Source organism: Peromyscus leucopus, chromosome 19, assembly GCF_004664715.2.
Source record: "Peromyscus leucopus breed LL Stock chromosome 19, UCI_PerLeu_2.1, whole genome shotgun sequence".
In the NCBI taxonomy this organism is placed as follows: Eukaryota; Metazoa; Chordata; class Mammalia; order Rodentia; family Cricetidae; genus Peromyscus; species Peromyscus leucopus.
This window is the reverse complement of record NC_051079.1, coordinates 15,782,167-15,799,835: the sequence shown is the minus strand read 5'-3', so window position 1 is coordinate 15,799,835 and position 17,669 is coordinate 15,782,167. Positions and strand designations below refer to the sequence as shown.

At 42.5% G+C, this 17,669-nt stretch overlaps 1 long non-coding RNA gene across 4 annotated transcripts in view; it reads right to left on the bottom strand.

Annotated features, from left to right (window-relative positions):
* Positions 1 to 1,371: 1,371 nt before the first annotated feature.
* LOC114691664 overlaps positions 1,372 to 17,669 on the bottom strand; it is a 29,899-nt gene continuing 13,601 nt past the window's right edge. The window contains exons 2-5 of one of the 4 annotated variants that reach the window (XR_005089479.1): positions 8,826 to 9,034; positions 5,369 to 8,093; positions 4,851 to 4,950; positions 1,372 to 4,732 (exon numbers count right to left, since the gene is read on the bottom strand). This is a non-coding gene — a long non-coding RNA (uncharacterized LOC114691664). Of the gene's footprint in view, positions 4,951 to 5,368; positions 8,094 to 8,825; positions 9,035 to 17,669 lie in introns of all 4 variants that reach the window. The other 3 variants (XR_005089478.1, XR_005089477.1, XR_005089480.1) reach the window with 3 other exon arrangements.

Below are 17,669 nucleotides of genomic sequence, written 5' to 3'. Positions count from 1 at the left end.
TGGGAACTTCCCTAGCACCCAGTTTCTCCCTATCCACACGGTGTCTCCCTCTATCATGGTATCTCTTTTATTGCTCTCCCACTCCATTTCTGTTCCAGCTCAACCATTGCATTCCCTTATGTTCTCATCCCCCATCCCCTACCTTCTATTGGCCACCCCTCATCCCCAATTTACTCATGGAGAGCTCATCTATTTCCCCTTCCCAGAGTGGTCTATTCATCCATCTTTGGGTCCTCCTTGTTAGCTCTAGAGCTATAGGTTGTAGTCTGGTTATCCTTTGCTTTACATCTAGTATCCACTTATGAGAAAGTACATACCATGTTTGTTTTTCTGAGTCTGGGTTACCGCACTCAGGATGATATTTTTTAGTTCCATCCATTTGTCTCCAAATGTCATGATGTTATTGTTTTTCACTGCTGAGTACTACTCCACTGTGTATATGTACCACATTTTCCTTATCCATTTTTTGGTTGAGGGGCATTCTTTGGTTGAGGTTGTTTCCAGGTTCTGGCTGGTACAAATAACACTGATATGAACATAGTTGAGCATGTGTCCTTGTGGTATAATTGAGCATCCTTTGGGGATATGCCCAAGAGTGCTATAGCTGGGTCTTGAGAAAGATTGATTCCCAGTTTTCTGAGAAACCACCATACTGATTTCCAAAGTGTCTGTATAAGTTTGTACTCCCACCAACAGTGGAGAAGTGTTCCCCTTGCTCCATATCCTCTCCAACATAAGCTGTCATCAGTGTTTTTGATCTTAGCAATTCTGACAGGTGTAAGATGATATCTCAGAGTCATTTTGATTTGCACCAGAATTTTTTTTAACATATATTGCAATTAACTGACTCTTTTTCAGCTGTGTCTAATCTTAAGGGAAATCATTCAATAAAGATCTTGAGTTAAAATATACTTTCAGTTATTTATATAATTTCTATATATTTAGTTTTTCAGATCTGTTGTATCAATTCTATAGTTTCTTCTTTTCTGTCTGTAATACTTATCTTATTTTAATAAATTCAATATTATATATATATTTAAGCCTATGCCTGGTATTTTCAATATGTATATAGATTCTATGATTCTTGTTCTGTGGTCATGTCCTTGCCCATGTTAATTTTGTCTTGTTACACATCTAACAATCTTTGATGGAGTACTAGATACTATATTTGAAAAATTACTTATTTGTAGAAATAATTGAAAATTTAGAATGGCATTATCTTCCCCCCACAAATGATTTTTTATTTGCTATTACCAAAAATTTGAGAGTAGCAATCTAGGATTATTTTAACCAGTTTTATATACTGAGACATCCTGATGTACTCAGTGGCACAAATTGCCTGGAGTCTTGGGTGCTCTTGTTGTCGTTGTTGTTATTGTTGTTTTACTTATAATTTACTCATTTTCCTACAATACAGCCTTCGAGAACTCCAACCCAAGTTGGGAGTGGTTTACTAGTGCTTATAAGTCTAGTTGTTTTGTTGTATTTTTTTTCTCCTGAGCACTGAGCATTTGATTATCTTTCTGGTGCCTTGGGCAGCAGTTTCCTGTCGCTGGTTAGCTTTTCTAGTCCTCAGAAGTGTTCTTGTCAAATTAATAGCTATCCCACCAATTCTGACATCAACCCATCCCTAACACATGAATGTTCTTCTACCTCCTGACTACAGATAGGCTACCCCGACCTTTTCCTTAGAGACAAGTGACGAGCAGAGGAAATTCAGTGAGTTAGTTCATATTCTTAGATACTCAATATAAGTATTAATACTGCATAAGTACTTAGAAGACTCAGCTTCATGTTGTACCTTACTTTGGCTACATGTCATAGCACTAACTGGACAACTAGTTAATTCCATCTCAGTGGTTGCAAATTTATTGTCTTCTCCTTTTCACCTAAAGATATTCCCTGCTGTCCGTGCCTTTTGGGAATGGGGTGACATCTCACTCACTCATATAGTCCTAATTTGTGGGAACTCTGCATATAGAGCCAAACCTTAGCACTTGCTAGTGTTCCTTGGGTCCCTCTTACTAGCCAGGGTCAATTGACGACTGAGCTATATCCTCTTTTTCAGATATTCTGTACTCCACCTAATACATCTCCAACGCTAACCATCGGCCGAATATCTAAATATAAATTACTAATATTGTCAGGACACCATCAAGGAAGCTCCTCCACATCCACCATGAGACACTGTCTCCTGCAAAAGTGTGTTTGGTCCTAGATTTGCCCATGAAAAGCTGTTCTAGCAGACCTCAGTTCTAGCCATGTTTATCCTCACCAATTCCTCTCATGGTCTCCTTTTCTACACCTAGTCCTATGAGAAGGTGATCTGACACATCACCAAGTGAAGGACCTGAGTCACAATGAGGAGGGACCCTGGAGCATTCACTTACTACTCTTTCACTGACTGACAAATTTACTCTTCATGACATGAGACTTGGAAGTGAGGGAAGAAAGTAAGACAAAATAGTATCTAATTATCAATGAATTAACCACTCAAGAAACAACTGGGTTTACTCCTACCAAGTTGACTTTTTAACATTTACTCTTTAGAAATAATACTAGATCTAAGAAAATAATTTGTACAGCATTTGGCATACAAACATGATGCCTTATTCCTAGGATAATCTCTGTAATGAACACAGTGCTCATTTTTATGTAAGACTGCGTCTGTGGAAGCTCTCCTCTATTTATTCACTGAACAAACATTTATTTAGGCAGGCTATGAGCTGGAGATACAGGGAAAAGGGCCCAGTGGTGTTCCCCTCAAGGGGTTCCCATCTCTTGCAAATTGTTTACAATGTACTATGCTAAGGGTTATGGGAGAAAGGAGCATGCACAGAATAGATGCTGAGTCTGGACAAGGGGGAGAAGAAGTGACAGAAGCCTTCTGGAGCATCAGTACTGGTCAAAATGTGACAGCCAGACAGCCATTTCCTTCAGACATTGTCCATTGGCTTTATAGAAATATTTTCAAATAACAAAAGCAAACCTCAGCTCCTTGGGTCTGAGTGATTGCTACCTGAATTAGCGGAGTTTGCATTAATGAGATTTAATATGGCCATATTTTTCATTATAGTCAAATGAATCCATGCTTGATTATGAGGCCTATATTATAACAATTGTGTGTTTTGTTTATTAGCCCACTTGCCCAGTTTCACATTAAATGTAAATATATAGAGACAGATAAAATATGGACATGTAATCATTATTAATATATCATATGCAACAATATATAATATTATTAATATTGCATAAGTTGCCTAAAGACTTCCAAAAGTCCCATTAGGAGACCTGTCTAGCCATACACTCTATTTTCTATGACATTTCTCTGTACTTACCAAGCAGTAAATCAATGGACATTTAATCATATAAAACTGTGTGCCTGATCCTTGGGCATTTTATATTTTTATAGAGCATTCCCATTTTAAATATACTTATAATATACATGAGTAGAAAGGGGATAGTTTTATTATAATCTAGGCAGCATGCATTGATTTATTCTACAAAACATCAGTGGATCTTGAGGATGTGCCAAGAATGACAATACACACCCGGACCCCTGAGCCAGAAGGACAGATGGACAAGCCACAGAAGGCTACAGTGTTAGATGTGAAGAGAGGAGCTAAGATTTCCTTGGCAACAGCAAGTAAATGGCCACAGATTCTGACTGTGCTTGGAGCCTCTGCCACTCTGGTCAGGTTGATATTTGTATGCCTTCCATGACAACAACCCATCCAAGGGGTCTTGCTAGCTTCTGTCAGCTAACTGGATCAAATCTATGGTTAAAAACTTAGTTCAGAGGGGGAAAAAAACCAATCTCTGTGTTGGTCACCAACCTTCAAAGGGATGAGCACCCAAACTATGACCAAATTAGGATGATGGCAATTAGCTGGATATATTATATTCTCTGTTTGAATTTTATGAGCTAATTAAAAATAGCTCCACAGAAATTATACCAACAACAGTAATTCTTTCTTGGATTGGCCCAAATGAGCAGAAGCTTCAATTTTTTTGAAGTTCTTAAACCAGACAAAGAAGAGGGAATGTTTCTCATTAATAGAAGGAACCAGGAGTTCTTACCAGTCAGGGCCAGATGCTAGATTTGTCCTGGATTTTGAAAGGCCTCACAAGACTTCATTCCATCATAGCCTCATCTAGCCCTGATCTCTCGTATTCCTGCTCTTGGAAGCCCAGGATGATGCTGGTCTGAACCCCAACTCCCCAATGTCAATGGAGTATTCAACTTTCACTCTAAAATCCCAGACTGAAGTGGTGGGAAAGGCTGACTTGCAAGGGCTCTGGTCTTGGGATTCAGGAATTCAGGGGGCCATTATAGCTGTAGGTTCTTGTGTCTGATGCATACCTCTGGGTTGAATCTTGTGTTCATAGAACACACCAATATAGGCCCCTGAAGGAAATGAAGGATCTTGCTGTTGGCAAATTAGTCATAGCAACAAGAAAGGAGTGGCTAAGAAGGTACATGGCTGCAGACAAGGGCTGTAGTGGCCAGGAAGGACAAGAAGCCTCTCCAGAGGGAAGAAGGATGCAGACCTACCTTAGTGTCCCAGAAGATGAGACTGTTCATCCTTACCTTCCACCTTCCTCTCACATTCTGGTTCCCCAGATCTGGGTCAAGACAAGTGGGCAGGTGAGAAGCATGAGGGTGCAATGTGACAAACCTCAGGTGACAAACGGAGAAAAGGCCACAGGACAGATTGTTCCCCAGGTGACACTGCAAATTACACCCACATTTTATTCAGAAGAAGTCCATTTTTATGCAAATACTCACAAGAGCGGAAAGGTCAAGTAGAGACAGTTGAGGGGAGAAGATCATTCTCTTCTATCCTCACCCCAGTTGAGATGCTAATTCTTTCTGACATTGCCCTCTCCTCCTCAAGTTAAAGAGTTGGGATCCAAGACTTCCAATGTTGAGACTTTAGATGGCCCCACCTAAGTTACAGAAACAATGATTATTTTTTTCAGAAGGACCAGAGCTCCTAGGGGAATAACCAGCTTAATGGCATTTAGATACCAAATCCATACACCTTCTGAGCTCTCTAACCCTTGCGGGCTGTCATGCATGTACCTTTCTCCCTCCCCTGATCTCTATCTCCATCTCAGAACCCTGGGAGGTGAGCAGTACTAACTTGATGTATACTTCATGCTAAAATAATCAAAACTCATGCACATGTGACAAGATATCATCAATGCCTTAATCTAGAGAATTCCAATCAAAAGTTTTATTTGAAAGAAAGAAGAGAAGGTCTGTTTTGAATGATGGGTAGCAGAGCTGCCCCTTGGGCTTCCAAAATCAAATGTACAAACAATCCTTCTCTCCCTCTCTCGACAGTGCCAATTAGGACCTGACCTCATTCTGGGGCCAGCGCCCCATGCTGACTCTGCAAGTCCTGGGAATCCTTAATTCCACAAGTTATTGTCTCCTTCCCAAATGGCTCTGCCCTTTAAGGCAACTCTCTTGAAGGAAAGAAGAAAGGCAGAATTTTTAGGAAGCATTCTCCCTGGAGGCATGACCAGGGCTAGCTCCTGGAATTCGTTTTCCAGCTAAGCACTTTAGTACCCTGTTTCTTGTGGTTATTAGCACAAGTGACAACAGCCTTTTCCTCCCTGAGCCACGAAGATTAAGGAAACCTAAGACTACATTTCTAAAATTGTTTCCATTTCAACCCACAGAGAATCAATACAAGAGAAGAGCATTGCCTTAAACGCTAATGTTATCCAAACTCAAATTCATTTTTGATGGATCGGTGGCTGTGTTTTCTTAAGGCCAGACCAGGATAAATATACACATTTTTTGAGATTCTTTTTTCTCTCCTCACTCCCCTCCCCTACACAGAGAGTGCAGTAGTGAATGATATCCTCATGCCCAGTTGTCCCTGAAGGACACAGTCTGTATGGAAAAAAATAGGAGAATATTTCCAATACAGAAGCCCCAAGGCTCTGCCCAGGCTGTCAGTTTACACTGACCATATGACTCTAGTCCCCAGTTTGATGGGGGTCAGAGAACATACTATGGAAAGCCTCAGGCATAGAATTCAGGTACAGACTAACTCTACTCATAGCCTTCTCCATACAACAAGGCTCCCTTGATCCCAGCCACCACAGTATATACACGTGCAGATGGCTATAGTGCTCATAATCAACCATTGCTTGAAGCAAGAGAGTTGACCAAAACCCAGGTTCATCCTTTCAAGCTTGACATCCAATCACTGTTGGCCTTTCATGGCTGTTTAACTCCCTTCTTATGCCCAGAAAACCCCATTCTCATCATGTTCTTTGGGACTCAGCTAAGGCAGTTCTTCATCCAGGAAACCCTCTTTCCATGACCCCCTTTCTGAGTTGGTACTTTCTTCTGTCTCTGTGTTATGCCCTGGGCATGCCTGCATGCCAATGTGGGTTTCCAGAACAGCAAGTGGCTGTTTATATATAATGTTGGTATAGTTCAGTAACTCAAATCTGAACCATCAGAGAGCAAAGTCTACATCCGACACAGCAGCAGTTAAGACAGTGTTGGCCAGGGTTCTCTGAAAGAATAAAATTCATGGAAAGAACATATATTATGAAAAGAGACTAATGGCATGGGCTTGTGATAGGACCTCAGTCGTCCAACAATGGCCATCTGCAACTGGAGAAGCTAAGAACCCAATAGCTGCTCAGTCCACAAAAGCTGGGTGCCTCAGTAGTTGTAATGCGGCACTGAAGGTCTGGATGATGCCTGAAGAGTCACTGGTCTTCGGGCTACCTGGGAGGACCAAGGAAGTGGGTTCTAACAGCAACAAAGGGCAGATGCACTCACAAGCAAGAAGCGACTACAGACATGCACCACTGCTTTTCCCTCATAACTCTTTAGGCCTCAGCTGCTGTCAGGCTCCGTCACTCTGGAGGAGTCTTCCTGAAAATGCTTTCACAGCCCCACTGGGAAGTCATCTGTCAGGTGATTCTAGAGACAATCAAGTGGGCCACCGAGAAGAGCCATCACAGACACAATGCCTAGATCATTTACAGGAGAAGGATAAATCAGGAGACTATAAAGCAATGAGTGTCTGGTGAAAGCCCCAGCTTGCCCCTGGTACCCAATTAGCAAACAGTACTCTGCTCTCATTTCTGAGATATTGCAAAATGAGACATTGATATCTTTTTCTGTCCTTTTCTTCAGGGCTTGGCCATGAGATTTGCTTTGGCCAGTGGACCTTAGCAACTGTGATGTGAACAGAGATTTGGCTACTTCTTTCTCAATGAAACCTGCCCTCTCTTCCTTCTGGGACCCTCTGACTACCATTGTAGACAAGCTAAAGCTTCCTACAGAAGTCTGAGAGCTGTCTTGACCCCCTTTGCCATCTTACATTTGGTCTCTCTCTCTCTCTCCTCTCTCTGTCTCTGTCTCTGTCTCTCTCCTCTCTCTCTGTCTCTCTCTTTCTCTCTTTCCCTCTCTTTCCTTCTCCCCTTCTCCCCACCAAATAAAACTCTCCACTGAGCACTGTCTGCATGGCGTCTCTGTCTCTCACCCACCGCTATGGGGCACCTTGGCTCCACCTGCCAAGGCCCCTCTCTCGATATATCACAGTAGTATAGACTGTCATTATTGTATCGATGAGACAGTGGACTTTTGCCACATGCCTGCCTCTCCTTCTAGCACTTTTTATGGGGTATCCAGTCCTTCCACGTCTCCATTCTAGACAGCCTTAGGGCTTGGTAATCATAGACTGTCCTTTCTCGTCCCGAAGGATGCAGCCAACACCTGGCTAACTGTTCAGATAGATTAATGGCACAAAGCTGATTCAACAGAAATTACAAACATGACACACAGATGAAAGTTAATTCTTTGCTCAGAAGGGCCAAGGCATTGTAGGTATTTTGACACATTGGAGTCTGTCCTGAATAACCAAAAGATAGCTAAGAAAATCAACGCCCAAGACATGTCACCATGTAAAACAAGCAAATGTAGACTTAACCTCACCACAAGAGTCCATAGAAATTTGGAGATGGATAAGTAAGGTGGCAAAGGAATGGGACACCAAATCATCAATCAACAAAGATGACAGGGACTTCTGTTGGGTCACCATCAAGATCTCCACCTGAAAAATATAAAAAGTGAGACAAACCTCAGAAATCAGAGTGAGTGACCTGTGAAATAATCAGCAGTTAATCTAAGCTCCCTGTGACACTGTCTCTGACTGGTGAGTACAAAGAGAATCAAATAGAGGTGGTGTAGATGGAGATATAGCTAAGCTTGCTATGAGAGGATGCAAGTGGGGTGGCCACTGAGTGATGAACGTCCATGGATGCTTGAGCCTGGCCCAGGGTGGGAGACTAGTCGGTTGTGATGTGGATAAAGAAAGAGAGTAGTGCTTGAGTAGAGGTGAGGAGCTAGCACTGGCCCTGTGCCTTATGTCGGAAGTAAACCTGGCTTAACTATAGATCTCACCCCCTAGGGAAAGACAAAGTGGAGGAAGGAGGTTCTGGCCTAATATGGGGACATATCACCCAACAGGAAAGACTTAAGGCCAAATTTATATCACTCCCGCACTTTCTCACCTGACATGAGACATGAGCGCACACGCCTTCTTCCCTCCAGCTCTCTTGCTGGAGTGACACACTATTCTAACCTTGGAAGTTATCCCATTCACCCTGAGAATCTTCTAGTTCACTCTGGTGCAATCTCCTTATCTCCCTGATGGGTTCTGACCTGCCATTACTTCTACAATAGAGAAGTCCTGTTGTCTCCAGTTCTGTCCTGCTGGGTATTCCTTAGACTGTAAAGTCACACCGAAGTTCAATGCGTCCTGTGTTGTCTTCCTTCTAATTACCTGGCTAGAGCAAACCGATAAATTGTCAGAGCAGTCGTCATCATGGAGTCCAAGAAACTCTTGTCTAGCCTTCCCAGGCACAGTAGTAGTGGTCATTCTAGGTCTTCGGCATGACTATTTATATAGTGGGAGAAGACTCCAGAAATAACAGTGCTGATTGAAAGGTCAACTTCTTTGGAGTTTATCAGAAGTTTAAATATTCCACCTTCCTGGTTGGAGAGAGACAGGAAGTAAGTGGAGAGAAGAATGGAGTATGAAAGCACCTTAGCACTGACCTAAGGCCAAGACTCCTCTTTCATGGCTAGCTGGAGCTGAGCTGAGAAGCAGGACTTTTGATTCTGGACATAGCTGAACTCTAGCATGCCCCACTCTCCTCATTAGGCTCTCCTTTTATATAAACATGGAACAGCATATTCAGTCCCATCTTAGAGCTTTAGAAGTTGCTGAAAAGTTGGGGCCCACAAGAATCCCACAGAGACACTGAGTCACTATTCCCCTCTAAGGGTTCCTGATGCTAGTGTAGTACTGGAGAGACCCTTCCTGCCTGACCTCTAGCCATAAGAGGGTCAGAAATGTTAGACCTCTTTCCCAACTGGTTCACCTTCTGGAGGATACAAGATAGCAAGAGGCCACAGCATGGATATTTATTAAAGACATCACATTTTTATGCTTTGAGATGACTAATTTTATTACAAGCTAGATCTAAAATTTCTTCATTTTTTCACTGACTCTCTTCCTCACTGTTTATAATCTAAAAAGTAGCTACTAATTTTATATTATTAGAGGACAAAAGTGACACCATTTTTAGATAGGCTGTTTGGGGGCATCTGGCCAAGTACATAGAAGATCTGAGTGTGGTTATGTGAGTGCTTGTGACAAACAGGTATGGACAAACAAGTAACTGGCCAGGTGACTGAAAAGCCACATTCATTAGAATACCCTTGAAATAAAACAACTTTAGCCCAAGAAAAGTTTAATACCAAGCTCTTGGAGCATCCCAGCTTAGCAGATATACTCAAGAATGAACTATGTGTTCATGTATTCAGTGCATTGGTTAAACAGCTGCTATGTGTAGACAGAGTGCTATGCCTGGCCACAGAGTCAGTGGACAAGCTTGGTAAGAGCTAGACAATTTGAACCAGGGGTGGACGTCACCAAAGAGAAGGATGAAGTCAGACAGGAGAGAGAGAGAGAGAGGACTCGCTTTGTGCATCACTGCCAGATTGAAGCAGTGGATGGAGTGAAGTGAGACAACCATCACCCACACTCATGGCGCCACAACTGTTTAACCCACTATCAAGCCCCAGCTCCTCTTCATCTTGTCACCACTATCCTGAGTTGGTTTAATAGTGGCATCACAAATCGCCATTTAGTTAGTGAGACTTAAGGCCAGTGGGTCTGTAAAAAGGTCCAGTACACTCGTGCAATCTCTGGTTTCCCCAGTGGAAATGTCCAATGAGAAGGCAACTACCACCACCTGCACCACTGTCTATACATAGGCATGCACATACATGCATGCACAGGTACATAAAACAAGCACACAGAGAGACACATACACAGGCATATATGCACATGTACACACACAGGCATACAAGCACACACCCATGTGCAGGTACATACACATATATACATGTTCATATATGCCCATGTATACAAAACACAGAAGGCCAAACATGCATGCACGCATGAACACACAAATACACACATGCTTTGCATATACACACAATGCTCACCCACACATCCGTACACACACACATAACCATCCCTGGAAGTCTCACAGTTCTGCCATTGAATTGCTTTTCTCAGGAGAGAGTGGGTTTGTAAGATAAACTCCTTCAAAGGTTGTGTGCCCGCCAGCCACTAATGCAAGGAGCATAATTAAGATGGAAAACAACCAAATCCTATGAGGAGCAGAAGCAGAACAAGATTGGGCCAACTTGGTGAAAAGGCCTCTCTCCCCTGTGGCTTTGTACTCAAGAGCTCTCCACAAGCAGAGAAATAAGAGAGGGTGGAAAGGAACATATGAATAAAACAAAAGCTGTATTTATAGTGCTTTCCTGCACAACCCCAATCCCACCCCCTGCTGGCTTGACCCCTGGGTCACCTTCCACTCTGGGATGAGATCACCATGTTCCACTATATTCTTTCCCACAGGCTCCGAGTACGTTTGGGGAACTTGGGTGGGAATCGTGCTAAACACTCAGTGCAGGGCAGATAAAAGGGAGGAAGCCCAGAACTATAAATCAGGGACTAAAGAGCCCTAGAAAAGCTGTGCTAACATTAGCCTTGACTCCAGTCAGACCTGAGGACCTTAGAACCACAGCTCAGAGGATGTGGATGGCATTGGGATGGCTGCATAACAGGCGTGTAACAGGTGTTTCAGAGAGCACCACGGAGTGTTTGGTTAATTCAGAGCTAGGAAGACGGCATCAGTTTGGGAGAAAAGGAGTGGATTCATAATCACAAAGCCCTGATGAAGGACTCAAGCCAAACCCAAGTGGCCTGGATTTCAGGACATCATTCTGTCCATTCCAAAGAAATGGACGGTGGCACCAGAGAAGACTCAGAAACCCAGTTCCAGGAGCTGAGTCAGTGGACGTGAGGGAAGGAGTTTGAGGGTTGGGTAGGTTTGGCCTATACATCCAGCCAGGTTGTCATTTGAAAAATGGAGCATGCACCTTCCTGTAAAATCGTAACAAAGATGAAATGAGATCATGACAAGCAGTTAGTAGAGAGCCTCGCATGTATTTACCTCATCGCTTATGCTGATGGCTGAGATGGGTGCTGATGTTGAAGGAAAAATACAACTACACTGCCTGTTTCAGGCTCTGCCGGCTTATGGAGCTGAGGTGCAGAAAGGTCAACCTGCTGAGCCAAGATCAATGATGAAACTGAAGTGCTATAGGCTGAACATGGTCCAGCAAGTAACGGAAGCTGCCAGTAGCCCCTTTCTACTCCCATGCCAGCCACCACTGGCTAAGTAGAATGATGCCAATTATCTAGCTCGTATAAGCTGCTCAAACCACTCATCTGCTTTAGGTTTTTTCTTTTTCTTTTCTTAAAATTTACTTATTTTTATTTTATATGCATTAGTGTTTTACCTGCATGTATGTCTGTATGAGAGTGTCAGATTTTTAGAACTGGAGTTACAGACAGCTGTCAGCTGCCATATGGATGCTGGGAATTGAACCTGGGTCATCTGGAAGAATAACCAGTGCTCTTAACAGCTGAGCCATCTCTCTAGGCCCTACTCACCTGCTTTGTAACAAAGGATTATTACCATGCTACCAGAACAACTTTAGTGCATTATGATCTGCAGGAAGTATTCAAACCTGACCCCTTTCTGGCCTCATGCCTTCCCTGGCAGCAGACTTGTCTCTCGTAGCCAGTCTCATGAGAACTGACATGTACCTATATCAAGGTTAAACATAGAAAGCTATGCACCAGAAATTAGGGAGATAGTGCAGTTGGTAAAGTGTTCACCATGCAGGCACGAAGACCTGAGTTGAATCCCTGGCAGATATATAAAAATCCAGATATGGTGGCAGACATGCTTGCAAACTCGTGGTTGGAGAGGCAGAGACAGGCAGATCCCTGGGTCTTGTTGGCCAATCAACCTAGCCTAATCAATGAGTTCCAGCGGCTAATGAAAGACACTATAAAGAGACAAGTTAAAGGGTCCTAGGGAACAAAACTTGATTTTGTCCTCTGGCATCCACATGAACAACACACACACACACACACACACACACACACACACACACACACACCCCACATACACACAGAAAGAAAGAGAGAGGGGGGGAGGGAGGGAGGATGGGAGGGAGGGAGGAAGGAAGGAAGGAAGGAAAGAAACAAAGAGAGAGAGGGAGAGAGGGAGGGAGGGGGGAGGAAAGAAGAAAGAAAGAAAGAAAGAAAGAAAGAAAGAAAGAAAGAAAGAAAGAAAGAAAGAAAGAAAGAAAGAAAGAAAGAAAGAAAGAAAGAAAGAAGAAAGAGAGAGAGAGAAAAGAAAGAAAGAGAAAGAGAAAGAGAAAGAAAAAGAAAGAAAGAGGAAAGGAAGGAAGGAAGGAAGGAAGGAAGGAAGGAAGGAAGGAAGGAAGGAAGGAAGGAAGGAAGGAAAGGGAGGAAGCTACATTTCATATTGCAGGAGAAATCTTGCCCTTCCTGGAAGGAAGCTGTGGAAGGACTTTCTTCCTAAGGCCCATGAAGCAGGTATGGATGCCATGTGCAGTTGTTTGAAAGAAAATGTCCCCCAAAGGGAGTGGCACTATTAGGAGGTGTGGCCTTGTTGGAGTAGGTGTGGTTTTGTCAGAGGAAGTGTGACATTGTAGAGGCAAACTTTGAGGTCTCATCTATGCTCAAGCCACACCCAGTGAGACAAACTACTTCCTATTTGCCTGCAAGATGTAGGACTCTCAGCTGCTTCTCTGGCACCATGTCTTTCAGTTACTTCTCCATCACCATGTCTGCCTGCATGCTGCCTTGTCCCACCCCGATGATAATTGTCTGAACCTCTGAACTGTAAGTGAGCCACCCCAGTTAAATGTTTCCCTTTATAAGAAAGAGTTGCCGTGGTCATGGTGTCTCTTCGCAGCAACAGAAACCCTAACTAAGACACCAGGGGAGCACACCGGAGAAGGGCCTGACTTTCTCCAAGAATTCAAGTCCTGCGCTCTTTGCCTTCGTGTCTTTCTTGTTGTCATGGGATACCAACAAGACTATTTCAAATACAAGACTGGATCCGAGCTAAACCTCTTTTAAATTCACAACTGAAAAACAACAGCATTTACATTTGTTATTTTTGTCTAGAATACAAGGGTTGTCTATGAATAAAATACACACAGTTGGAGAGGGGGAGAAAATTCATCTCGCTGCTCTCTGCCAGCTCAAAGGCCGGTGAAACAATATTCACAACTTCCCATAGCTAAGCACATAGTACCAGCCAAAACGAGCTGCTCAGCCCATGTTTGGGGTGTTGTATTCAGGTCCCACCTGAGCTGGCTTGCAGTGTTGGGTTAAGTCATTAAATTGAAATTAATTAATTTAACCCCACAAATGGCCAGGTTGAAATGAGTTGTTTGAAGTAGAATAACATGAAGGGAATCTAGACTGGTTCATCTTTAGATTCAGTAACAGTGGTCTGAACACTTGACTGGTGGACAATGGATATGGCACGGACCATGCAGAACTGAGAACTCAGGGAAAGTGGAACCTGGACATGGCCCCATGCAAAGTCATTTCTGACTCCTGAAAGGTAGGCCCATTTCCCATATGAAATCAGGATCTGGGACCCTGTACCCAAAAGCAACTAAGATACAATTTTAATTTAAACAGGAACAGTTCCCTATAGGTTTGTGTGTTATAACACTAGATCTCCAGCTGAGGGAAGACCTTGAAGTGAATCCTAGACAGGTCACTGGTGAGTGGCCAGAAGGTTGCTTAGCCCTGCCTCATACCTTGACTCTCTCTGCTGCCTGACTGAAGAGACATGGCATGAGTTCCCGCCTCTATGTCTCCCTGCCATGATGTGTTTATTGCATCCCTTCTTAACCCATGTGCAAAAAGGAATTTTCTTCCAATTAAGTTGCTTGGCTCAGATATTTTGTCACAGCAACAAGAAAGGGAACTAATCCAGCACCTATGTGTTCATGTGCAAAGACAGCTGAGATTTTGGGCTCTCAAGTGCTGGGACTTTCCTGTTGCTCCTAACTATAGATTTTTAACTTCCAAGCACTTTTGTTGTTGTTGTTGTTGTTGTTGTTGTTGTTGTTTGTCAAGTATGTTTGGCTTGGGTTCTAGTAGGGACTTGTACATTTTTTGATATTGCTCATTTTTGTATCATCCTTGTCTTAGTCAGGGTTTCTATTGCTGTGAGAAAGGACATGACCAAAGGCAACTTGGGGAGGAGAGGGATTGTTTCAGTTTACACTTCCATAGCACAGCCCACCACTGAAAGAAGGGCAGGAACACAAACAGGGAAGGAACCTGAAGGCAGGAACTGTTGCAGAATCCATGGAGGGGTGTTGCTTACTGCCTTGCTCATCCTCGTTTTCTTATACACTCTGGACCACCTTCCCAGAGAAAACACATCCCACAATGGGCTAGGCCCTCCCACATCAATCATCAGTCAAGAAAATATCCTACAGACTTACCTACAAGCCAATACTACAAAGGCATTTTCTTGATTAAGATTATGTTTTCCCCTGAAGACCATACCTTGCATCAGCCTGACATGAAAACTAGCCACCACAATCCTGAAGTCCACAGATTAAGAGAAAATAGAGGACTTCAAACATGGGCAAATCCTATAATTTAATGCAATCTTCCCAGTCATTATAGAATTCAACTTTATATCTCAAAATTAAGAACCATATCCATTTGAAGCTACTTAAAAGAAAACCAACATCACATGGCCTTCATAAACCTGGAGAATATTTTAGGCATTCCCTCCGTGTCTTCCGCCTTCCTTCCATTGAACTGAACATGTTCTATATGAGGAATGTTCGTGTCTTGTCTCCTTCCCAACTGAGCCCATGACTCTACTTCTATCAATTCTTCCTTCCAATTCTCATTGTTATATAAGCTAAATGTCTTAGAAATAGACACACATCTTAAAAATAAACTCCTGTATATAATTCAGCTGTGAATGTGGTATTCAAGCATTCTCCAACTTAGAGCAGGCTCTCTTCCAAACACTGGAGTTTGTCAGTCTTCTAGTATTCAAAATGCATCTTCCCACAGACACCAGGCTGTGTGCGGTGACTAGGTCCCCAGGAATTCCGTTAAAATCTGCTGAAGCCTGAGCAAATGAGGTGCCATGCTACCCTAGACGTAGCCATGACTTGATGGAGAATGAGCACAGAGGTCTAACCAGAGACTGGCAAGTCATACACATAGGGGTAACGATCACTCTGCCTGCCTCTCTCAGAAGGCATTTTCCCACAATCCTCCCTGAAGACAGGACAAGTTAAGTAAGAATCTTTCTGGTTTCTGTTTTGCCCTAATGTATTATGGGGAAAACATTACTTGACTGTTAACAAGTCAAATGTAGCAAAGAAAAAAGAGAGAGAGAGAAGATGGATGAGTTCCAATGGAATTGTATGGATCTTGAGATGCAAATCCATCTCTCTGAAAGCCTGGTGAGAACTTGTAGCTATACCCACAACCAGCAGTACTAGGGAAGTACGACTAAGCCTTCAGCAGCTGATGGAAAAGAAGAAATAAACTCAAAGGGAGTAGACAGAAGGGGCATAAGACTTGTTCACTGTCTTAAAAGCACCATGGATAGCTACAGTGGGATGAAACACTTCCAAAAAGGAACAAACAGGGTAAGGCCAAAAGACAAGAAATATTAGTGGATATCTCCTTTAAGATGGCAATCACCACCGAGTACTTTGTCAAGCAAAAACAAAACAAAGGAAGAAAAGTAGGACAGGATAAGAGAAGTCAAATCAAGAGCTGCTATTGCTAAGTTAGGATGAGCCTTTCTAATGATCCTGAGTCCATGGCTACTCTGGGTCACTCTCACATCAGAAAACTTAGTGAGAATCTCTCCTAGCAAGATGATTTCTCAATTGTTTCTAATTAGCTTTTTCTAATTTCCAACTGAAAAGGTGGGAGAGTTAGCATTTAGCCTGAAGTCACCTATTTAATAAAAAAAAAAAAATCTAAATAATGTTTGGAGACACAAAATCCTTTTGTTCCTTTTGCTCATTATTTATGAAGATAATGTATGTACACTCTTACTAAATTCTTTCTTCCTCTACCTTCCATCACAGTACTGGAAAACAAAAAGTGATTTTGTATCCAAAGATTTTGCGTTTTTTCAGTTACCACAGATCTAAGAGAAAGTCTAGGAATTCTTTTTTTTTTCAGTTTTTTTTCTATTTTATAATTTAATTTAATTTTACAAATCAGCCATGGATTCCCCTGTCCTCCCTCCTCCCGCCCTCCCATCAGCCCACCTCCAATTCCCATTTCCTCCAGGGCAAGGACTCCCCTGGGGATTCAGCTCAACCTAGTAGATTCAGTCCAGGCAGGTCCAGTCTCCTCCTTAGGCATCAAGAGAGAGGCAATGGGGTGACCAGGCTTATCTGTCATTCTATATTATAGAGCTTTGGGCACCATCACTTAAAGGAATCTTTATAGGCATCTACAGACAAAATACAGAACATGTACGTACATGTATGATATTATTAAGCCTAAATGAATGAAATGCTATAATGTGGATGAGCTTTGAAAATACAATAATGAGGCAGATAGACAACAGACTTACAAATAGTGTTTTATTTGTGTGAGTTATCTGGGGTAATCACATTCATTGAGATACAATGGCTTTAGAGAGCTGGACAGGGCTTAGAGAAGTTATTGTTTAATTAATTCAGGGTTTAGTTTAATGATTTAAAATTTTTCTGGAAATTGATAGGTTGGTGGTCATGTACTTAATACCACCAAATTAAAAACAACGAAATCAGTGGATTGTGTTGTATATGTATTTGACTACAACTAAGACTCTGTTCAACACCCAGATTCATCTCAAAAACATGTACTAAGAGATGACTGTGAGTCAAGCATGTCTGAATGTTTAGTTAAGAGAGGGATGCAGTTTTGGACAGTATGATCTCATGAACATGAAGTCTAAACAAAGAATTAAAATGAAAAAGTAAGACATACCAATGTATAAAGATCACACTTAACAGAAGAATAGCCAAAACAGAGGCCCTGGAGCACCTGACACTTGGTTATCTGGGGACCAAAAGGATGCTCATAGGACTTTCATGGGTCTGTGATATTACAGCTCTGGAATATTAGAAATTTCAAGTGGAGGCATTCTTTGAGGAGCAA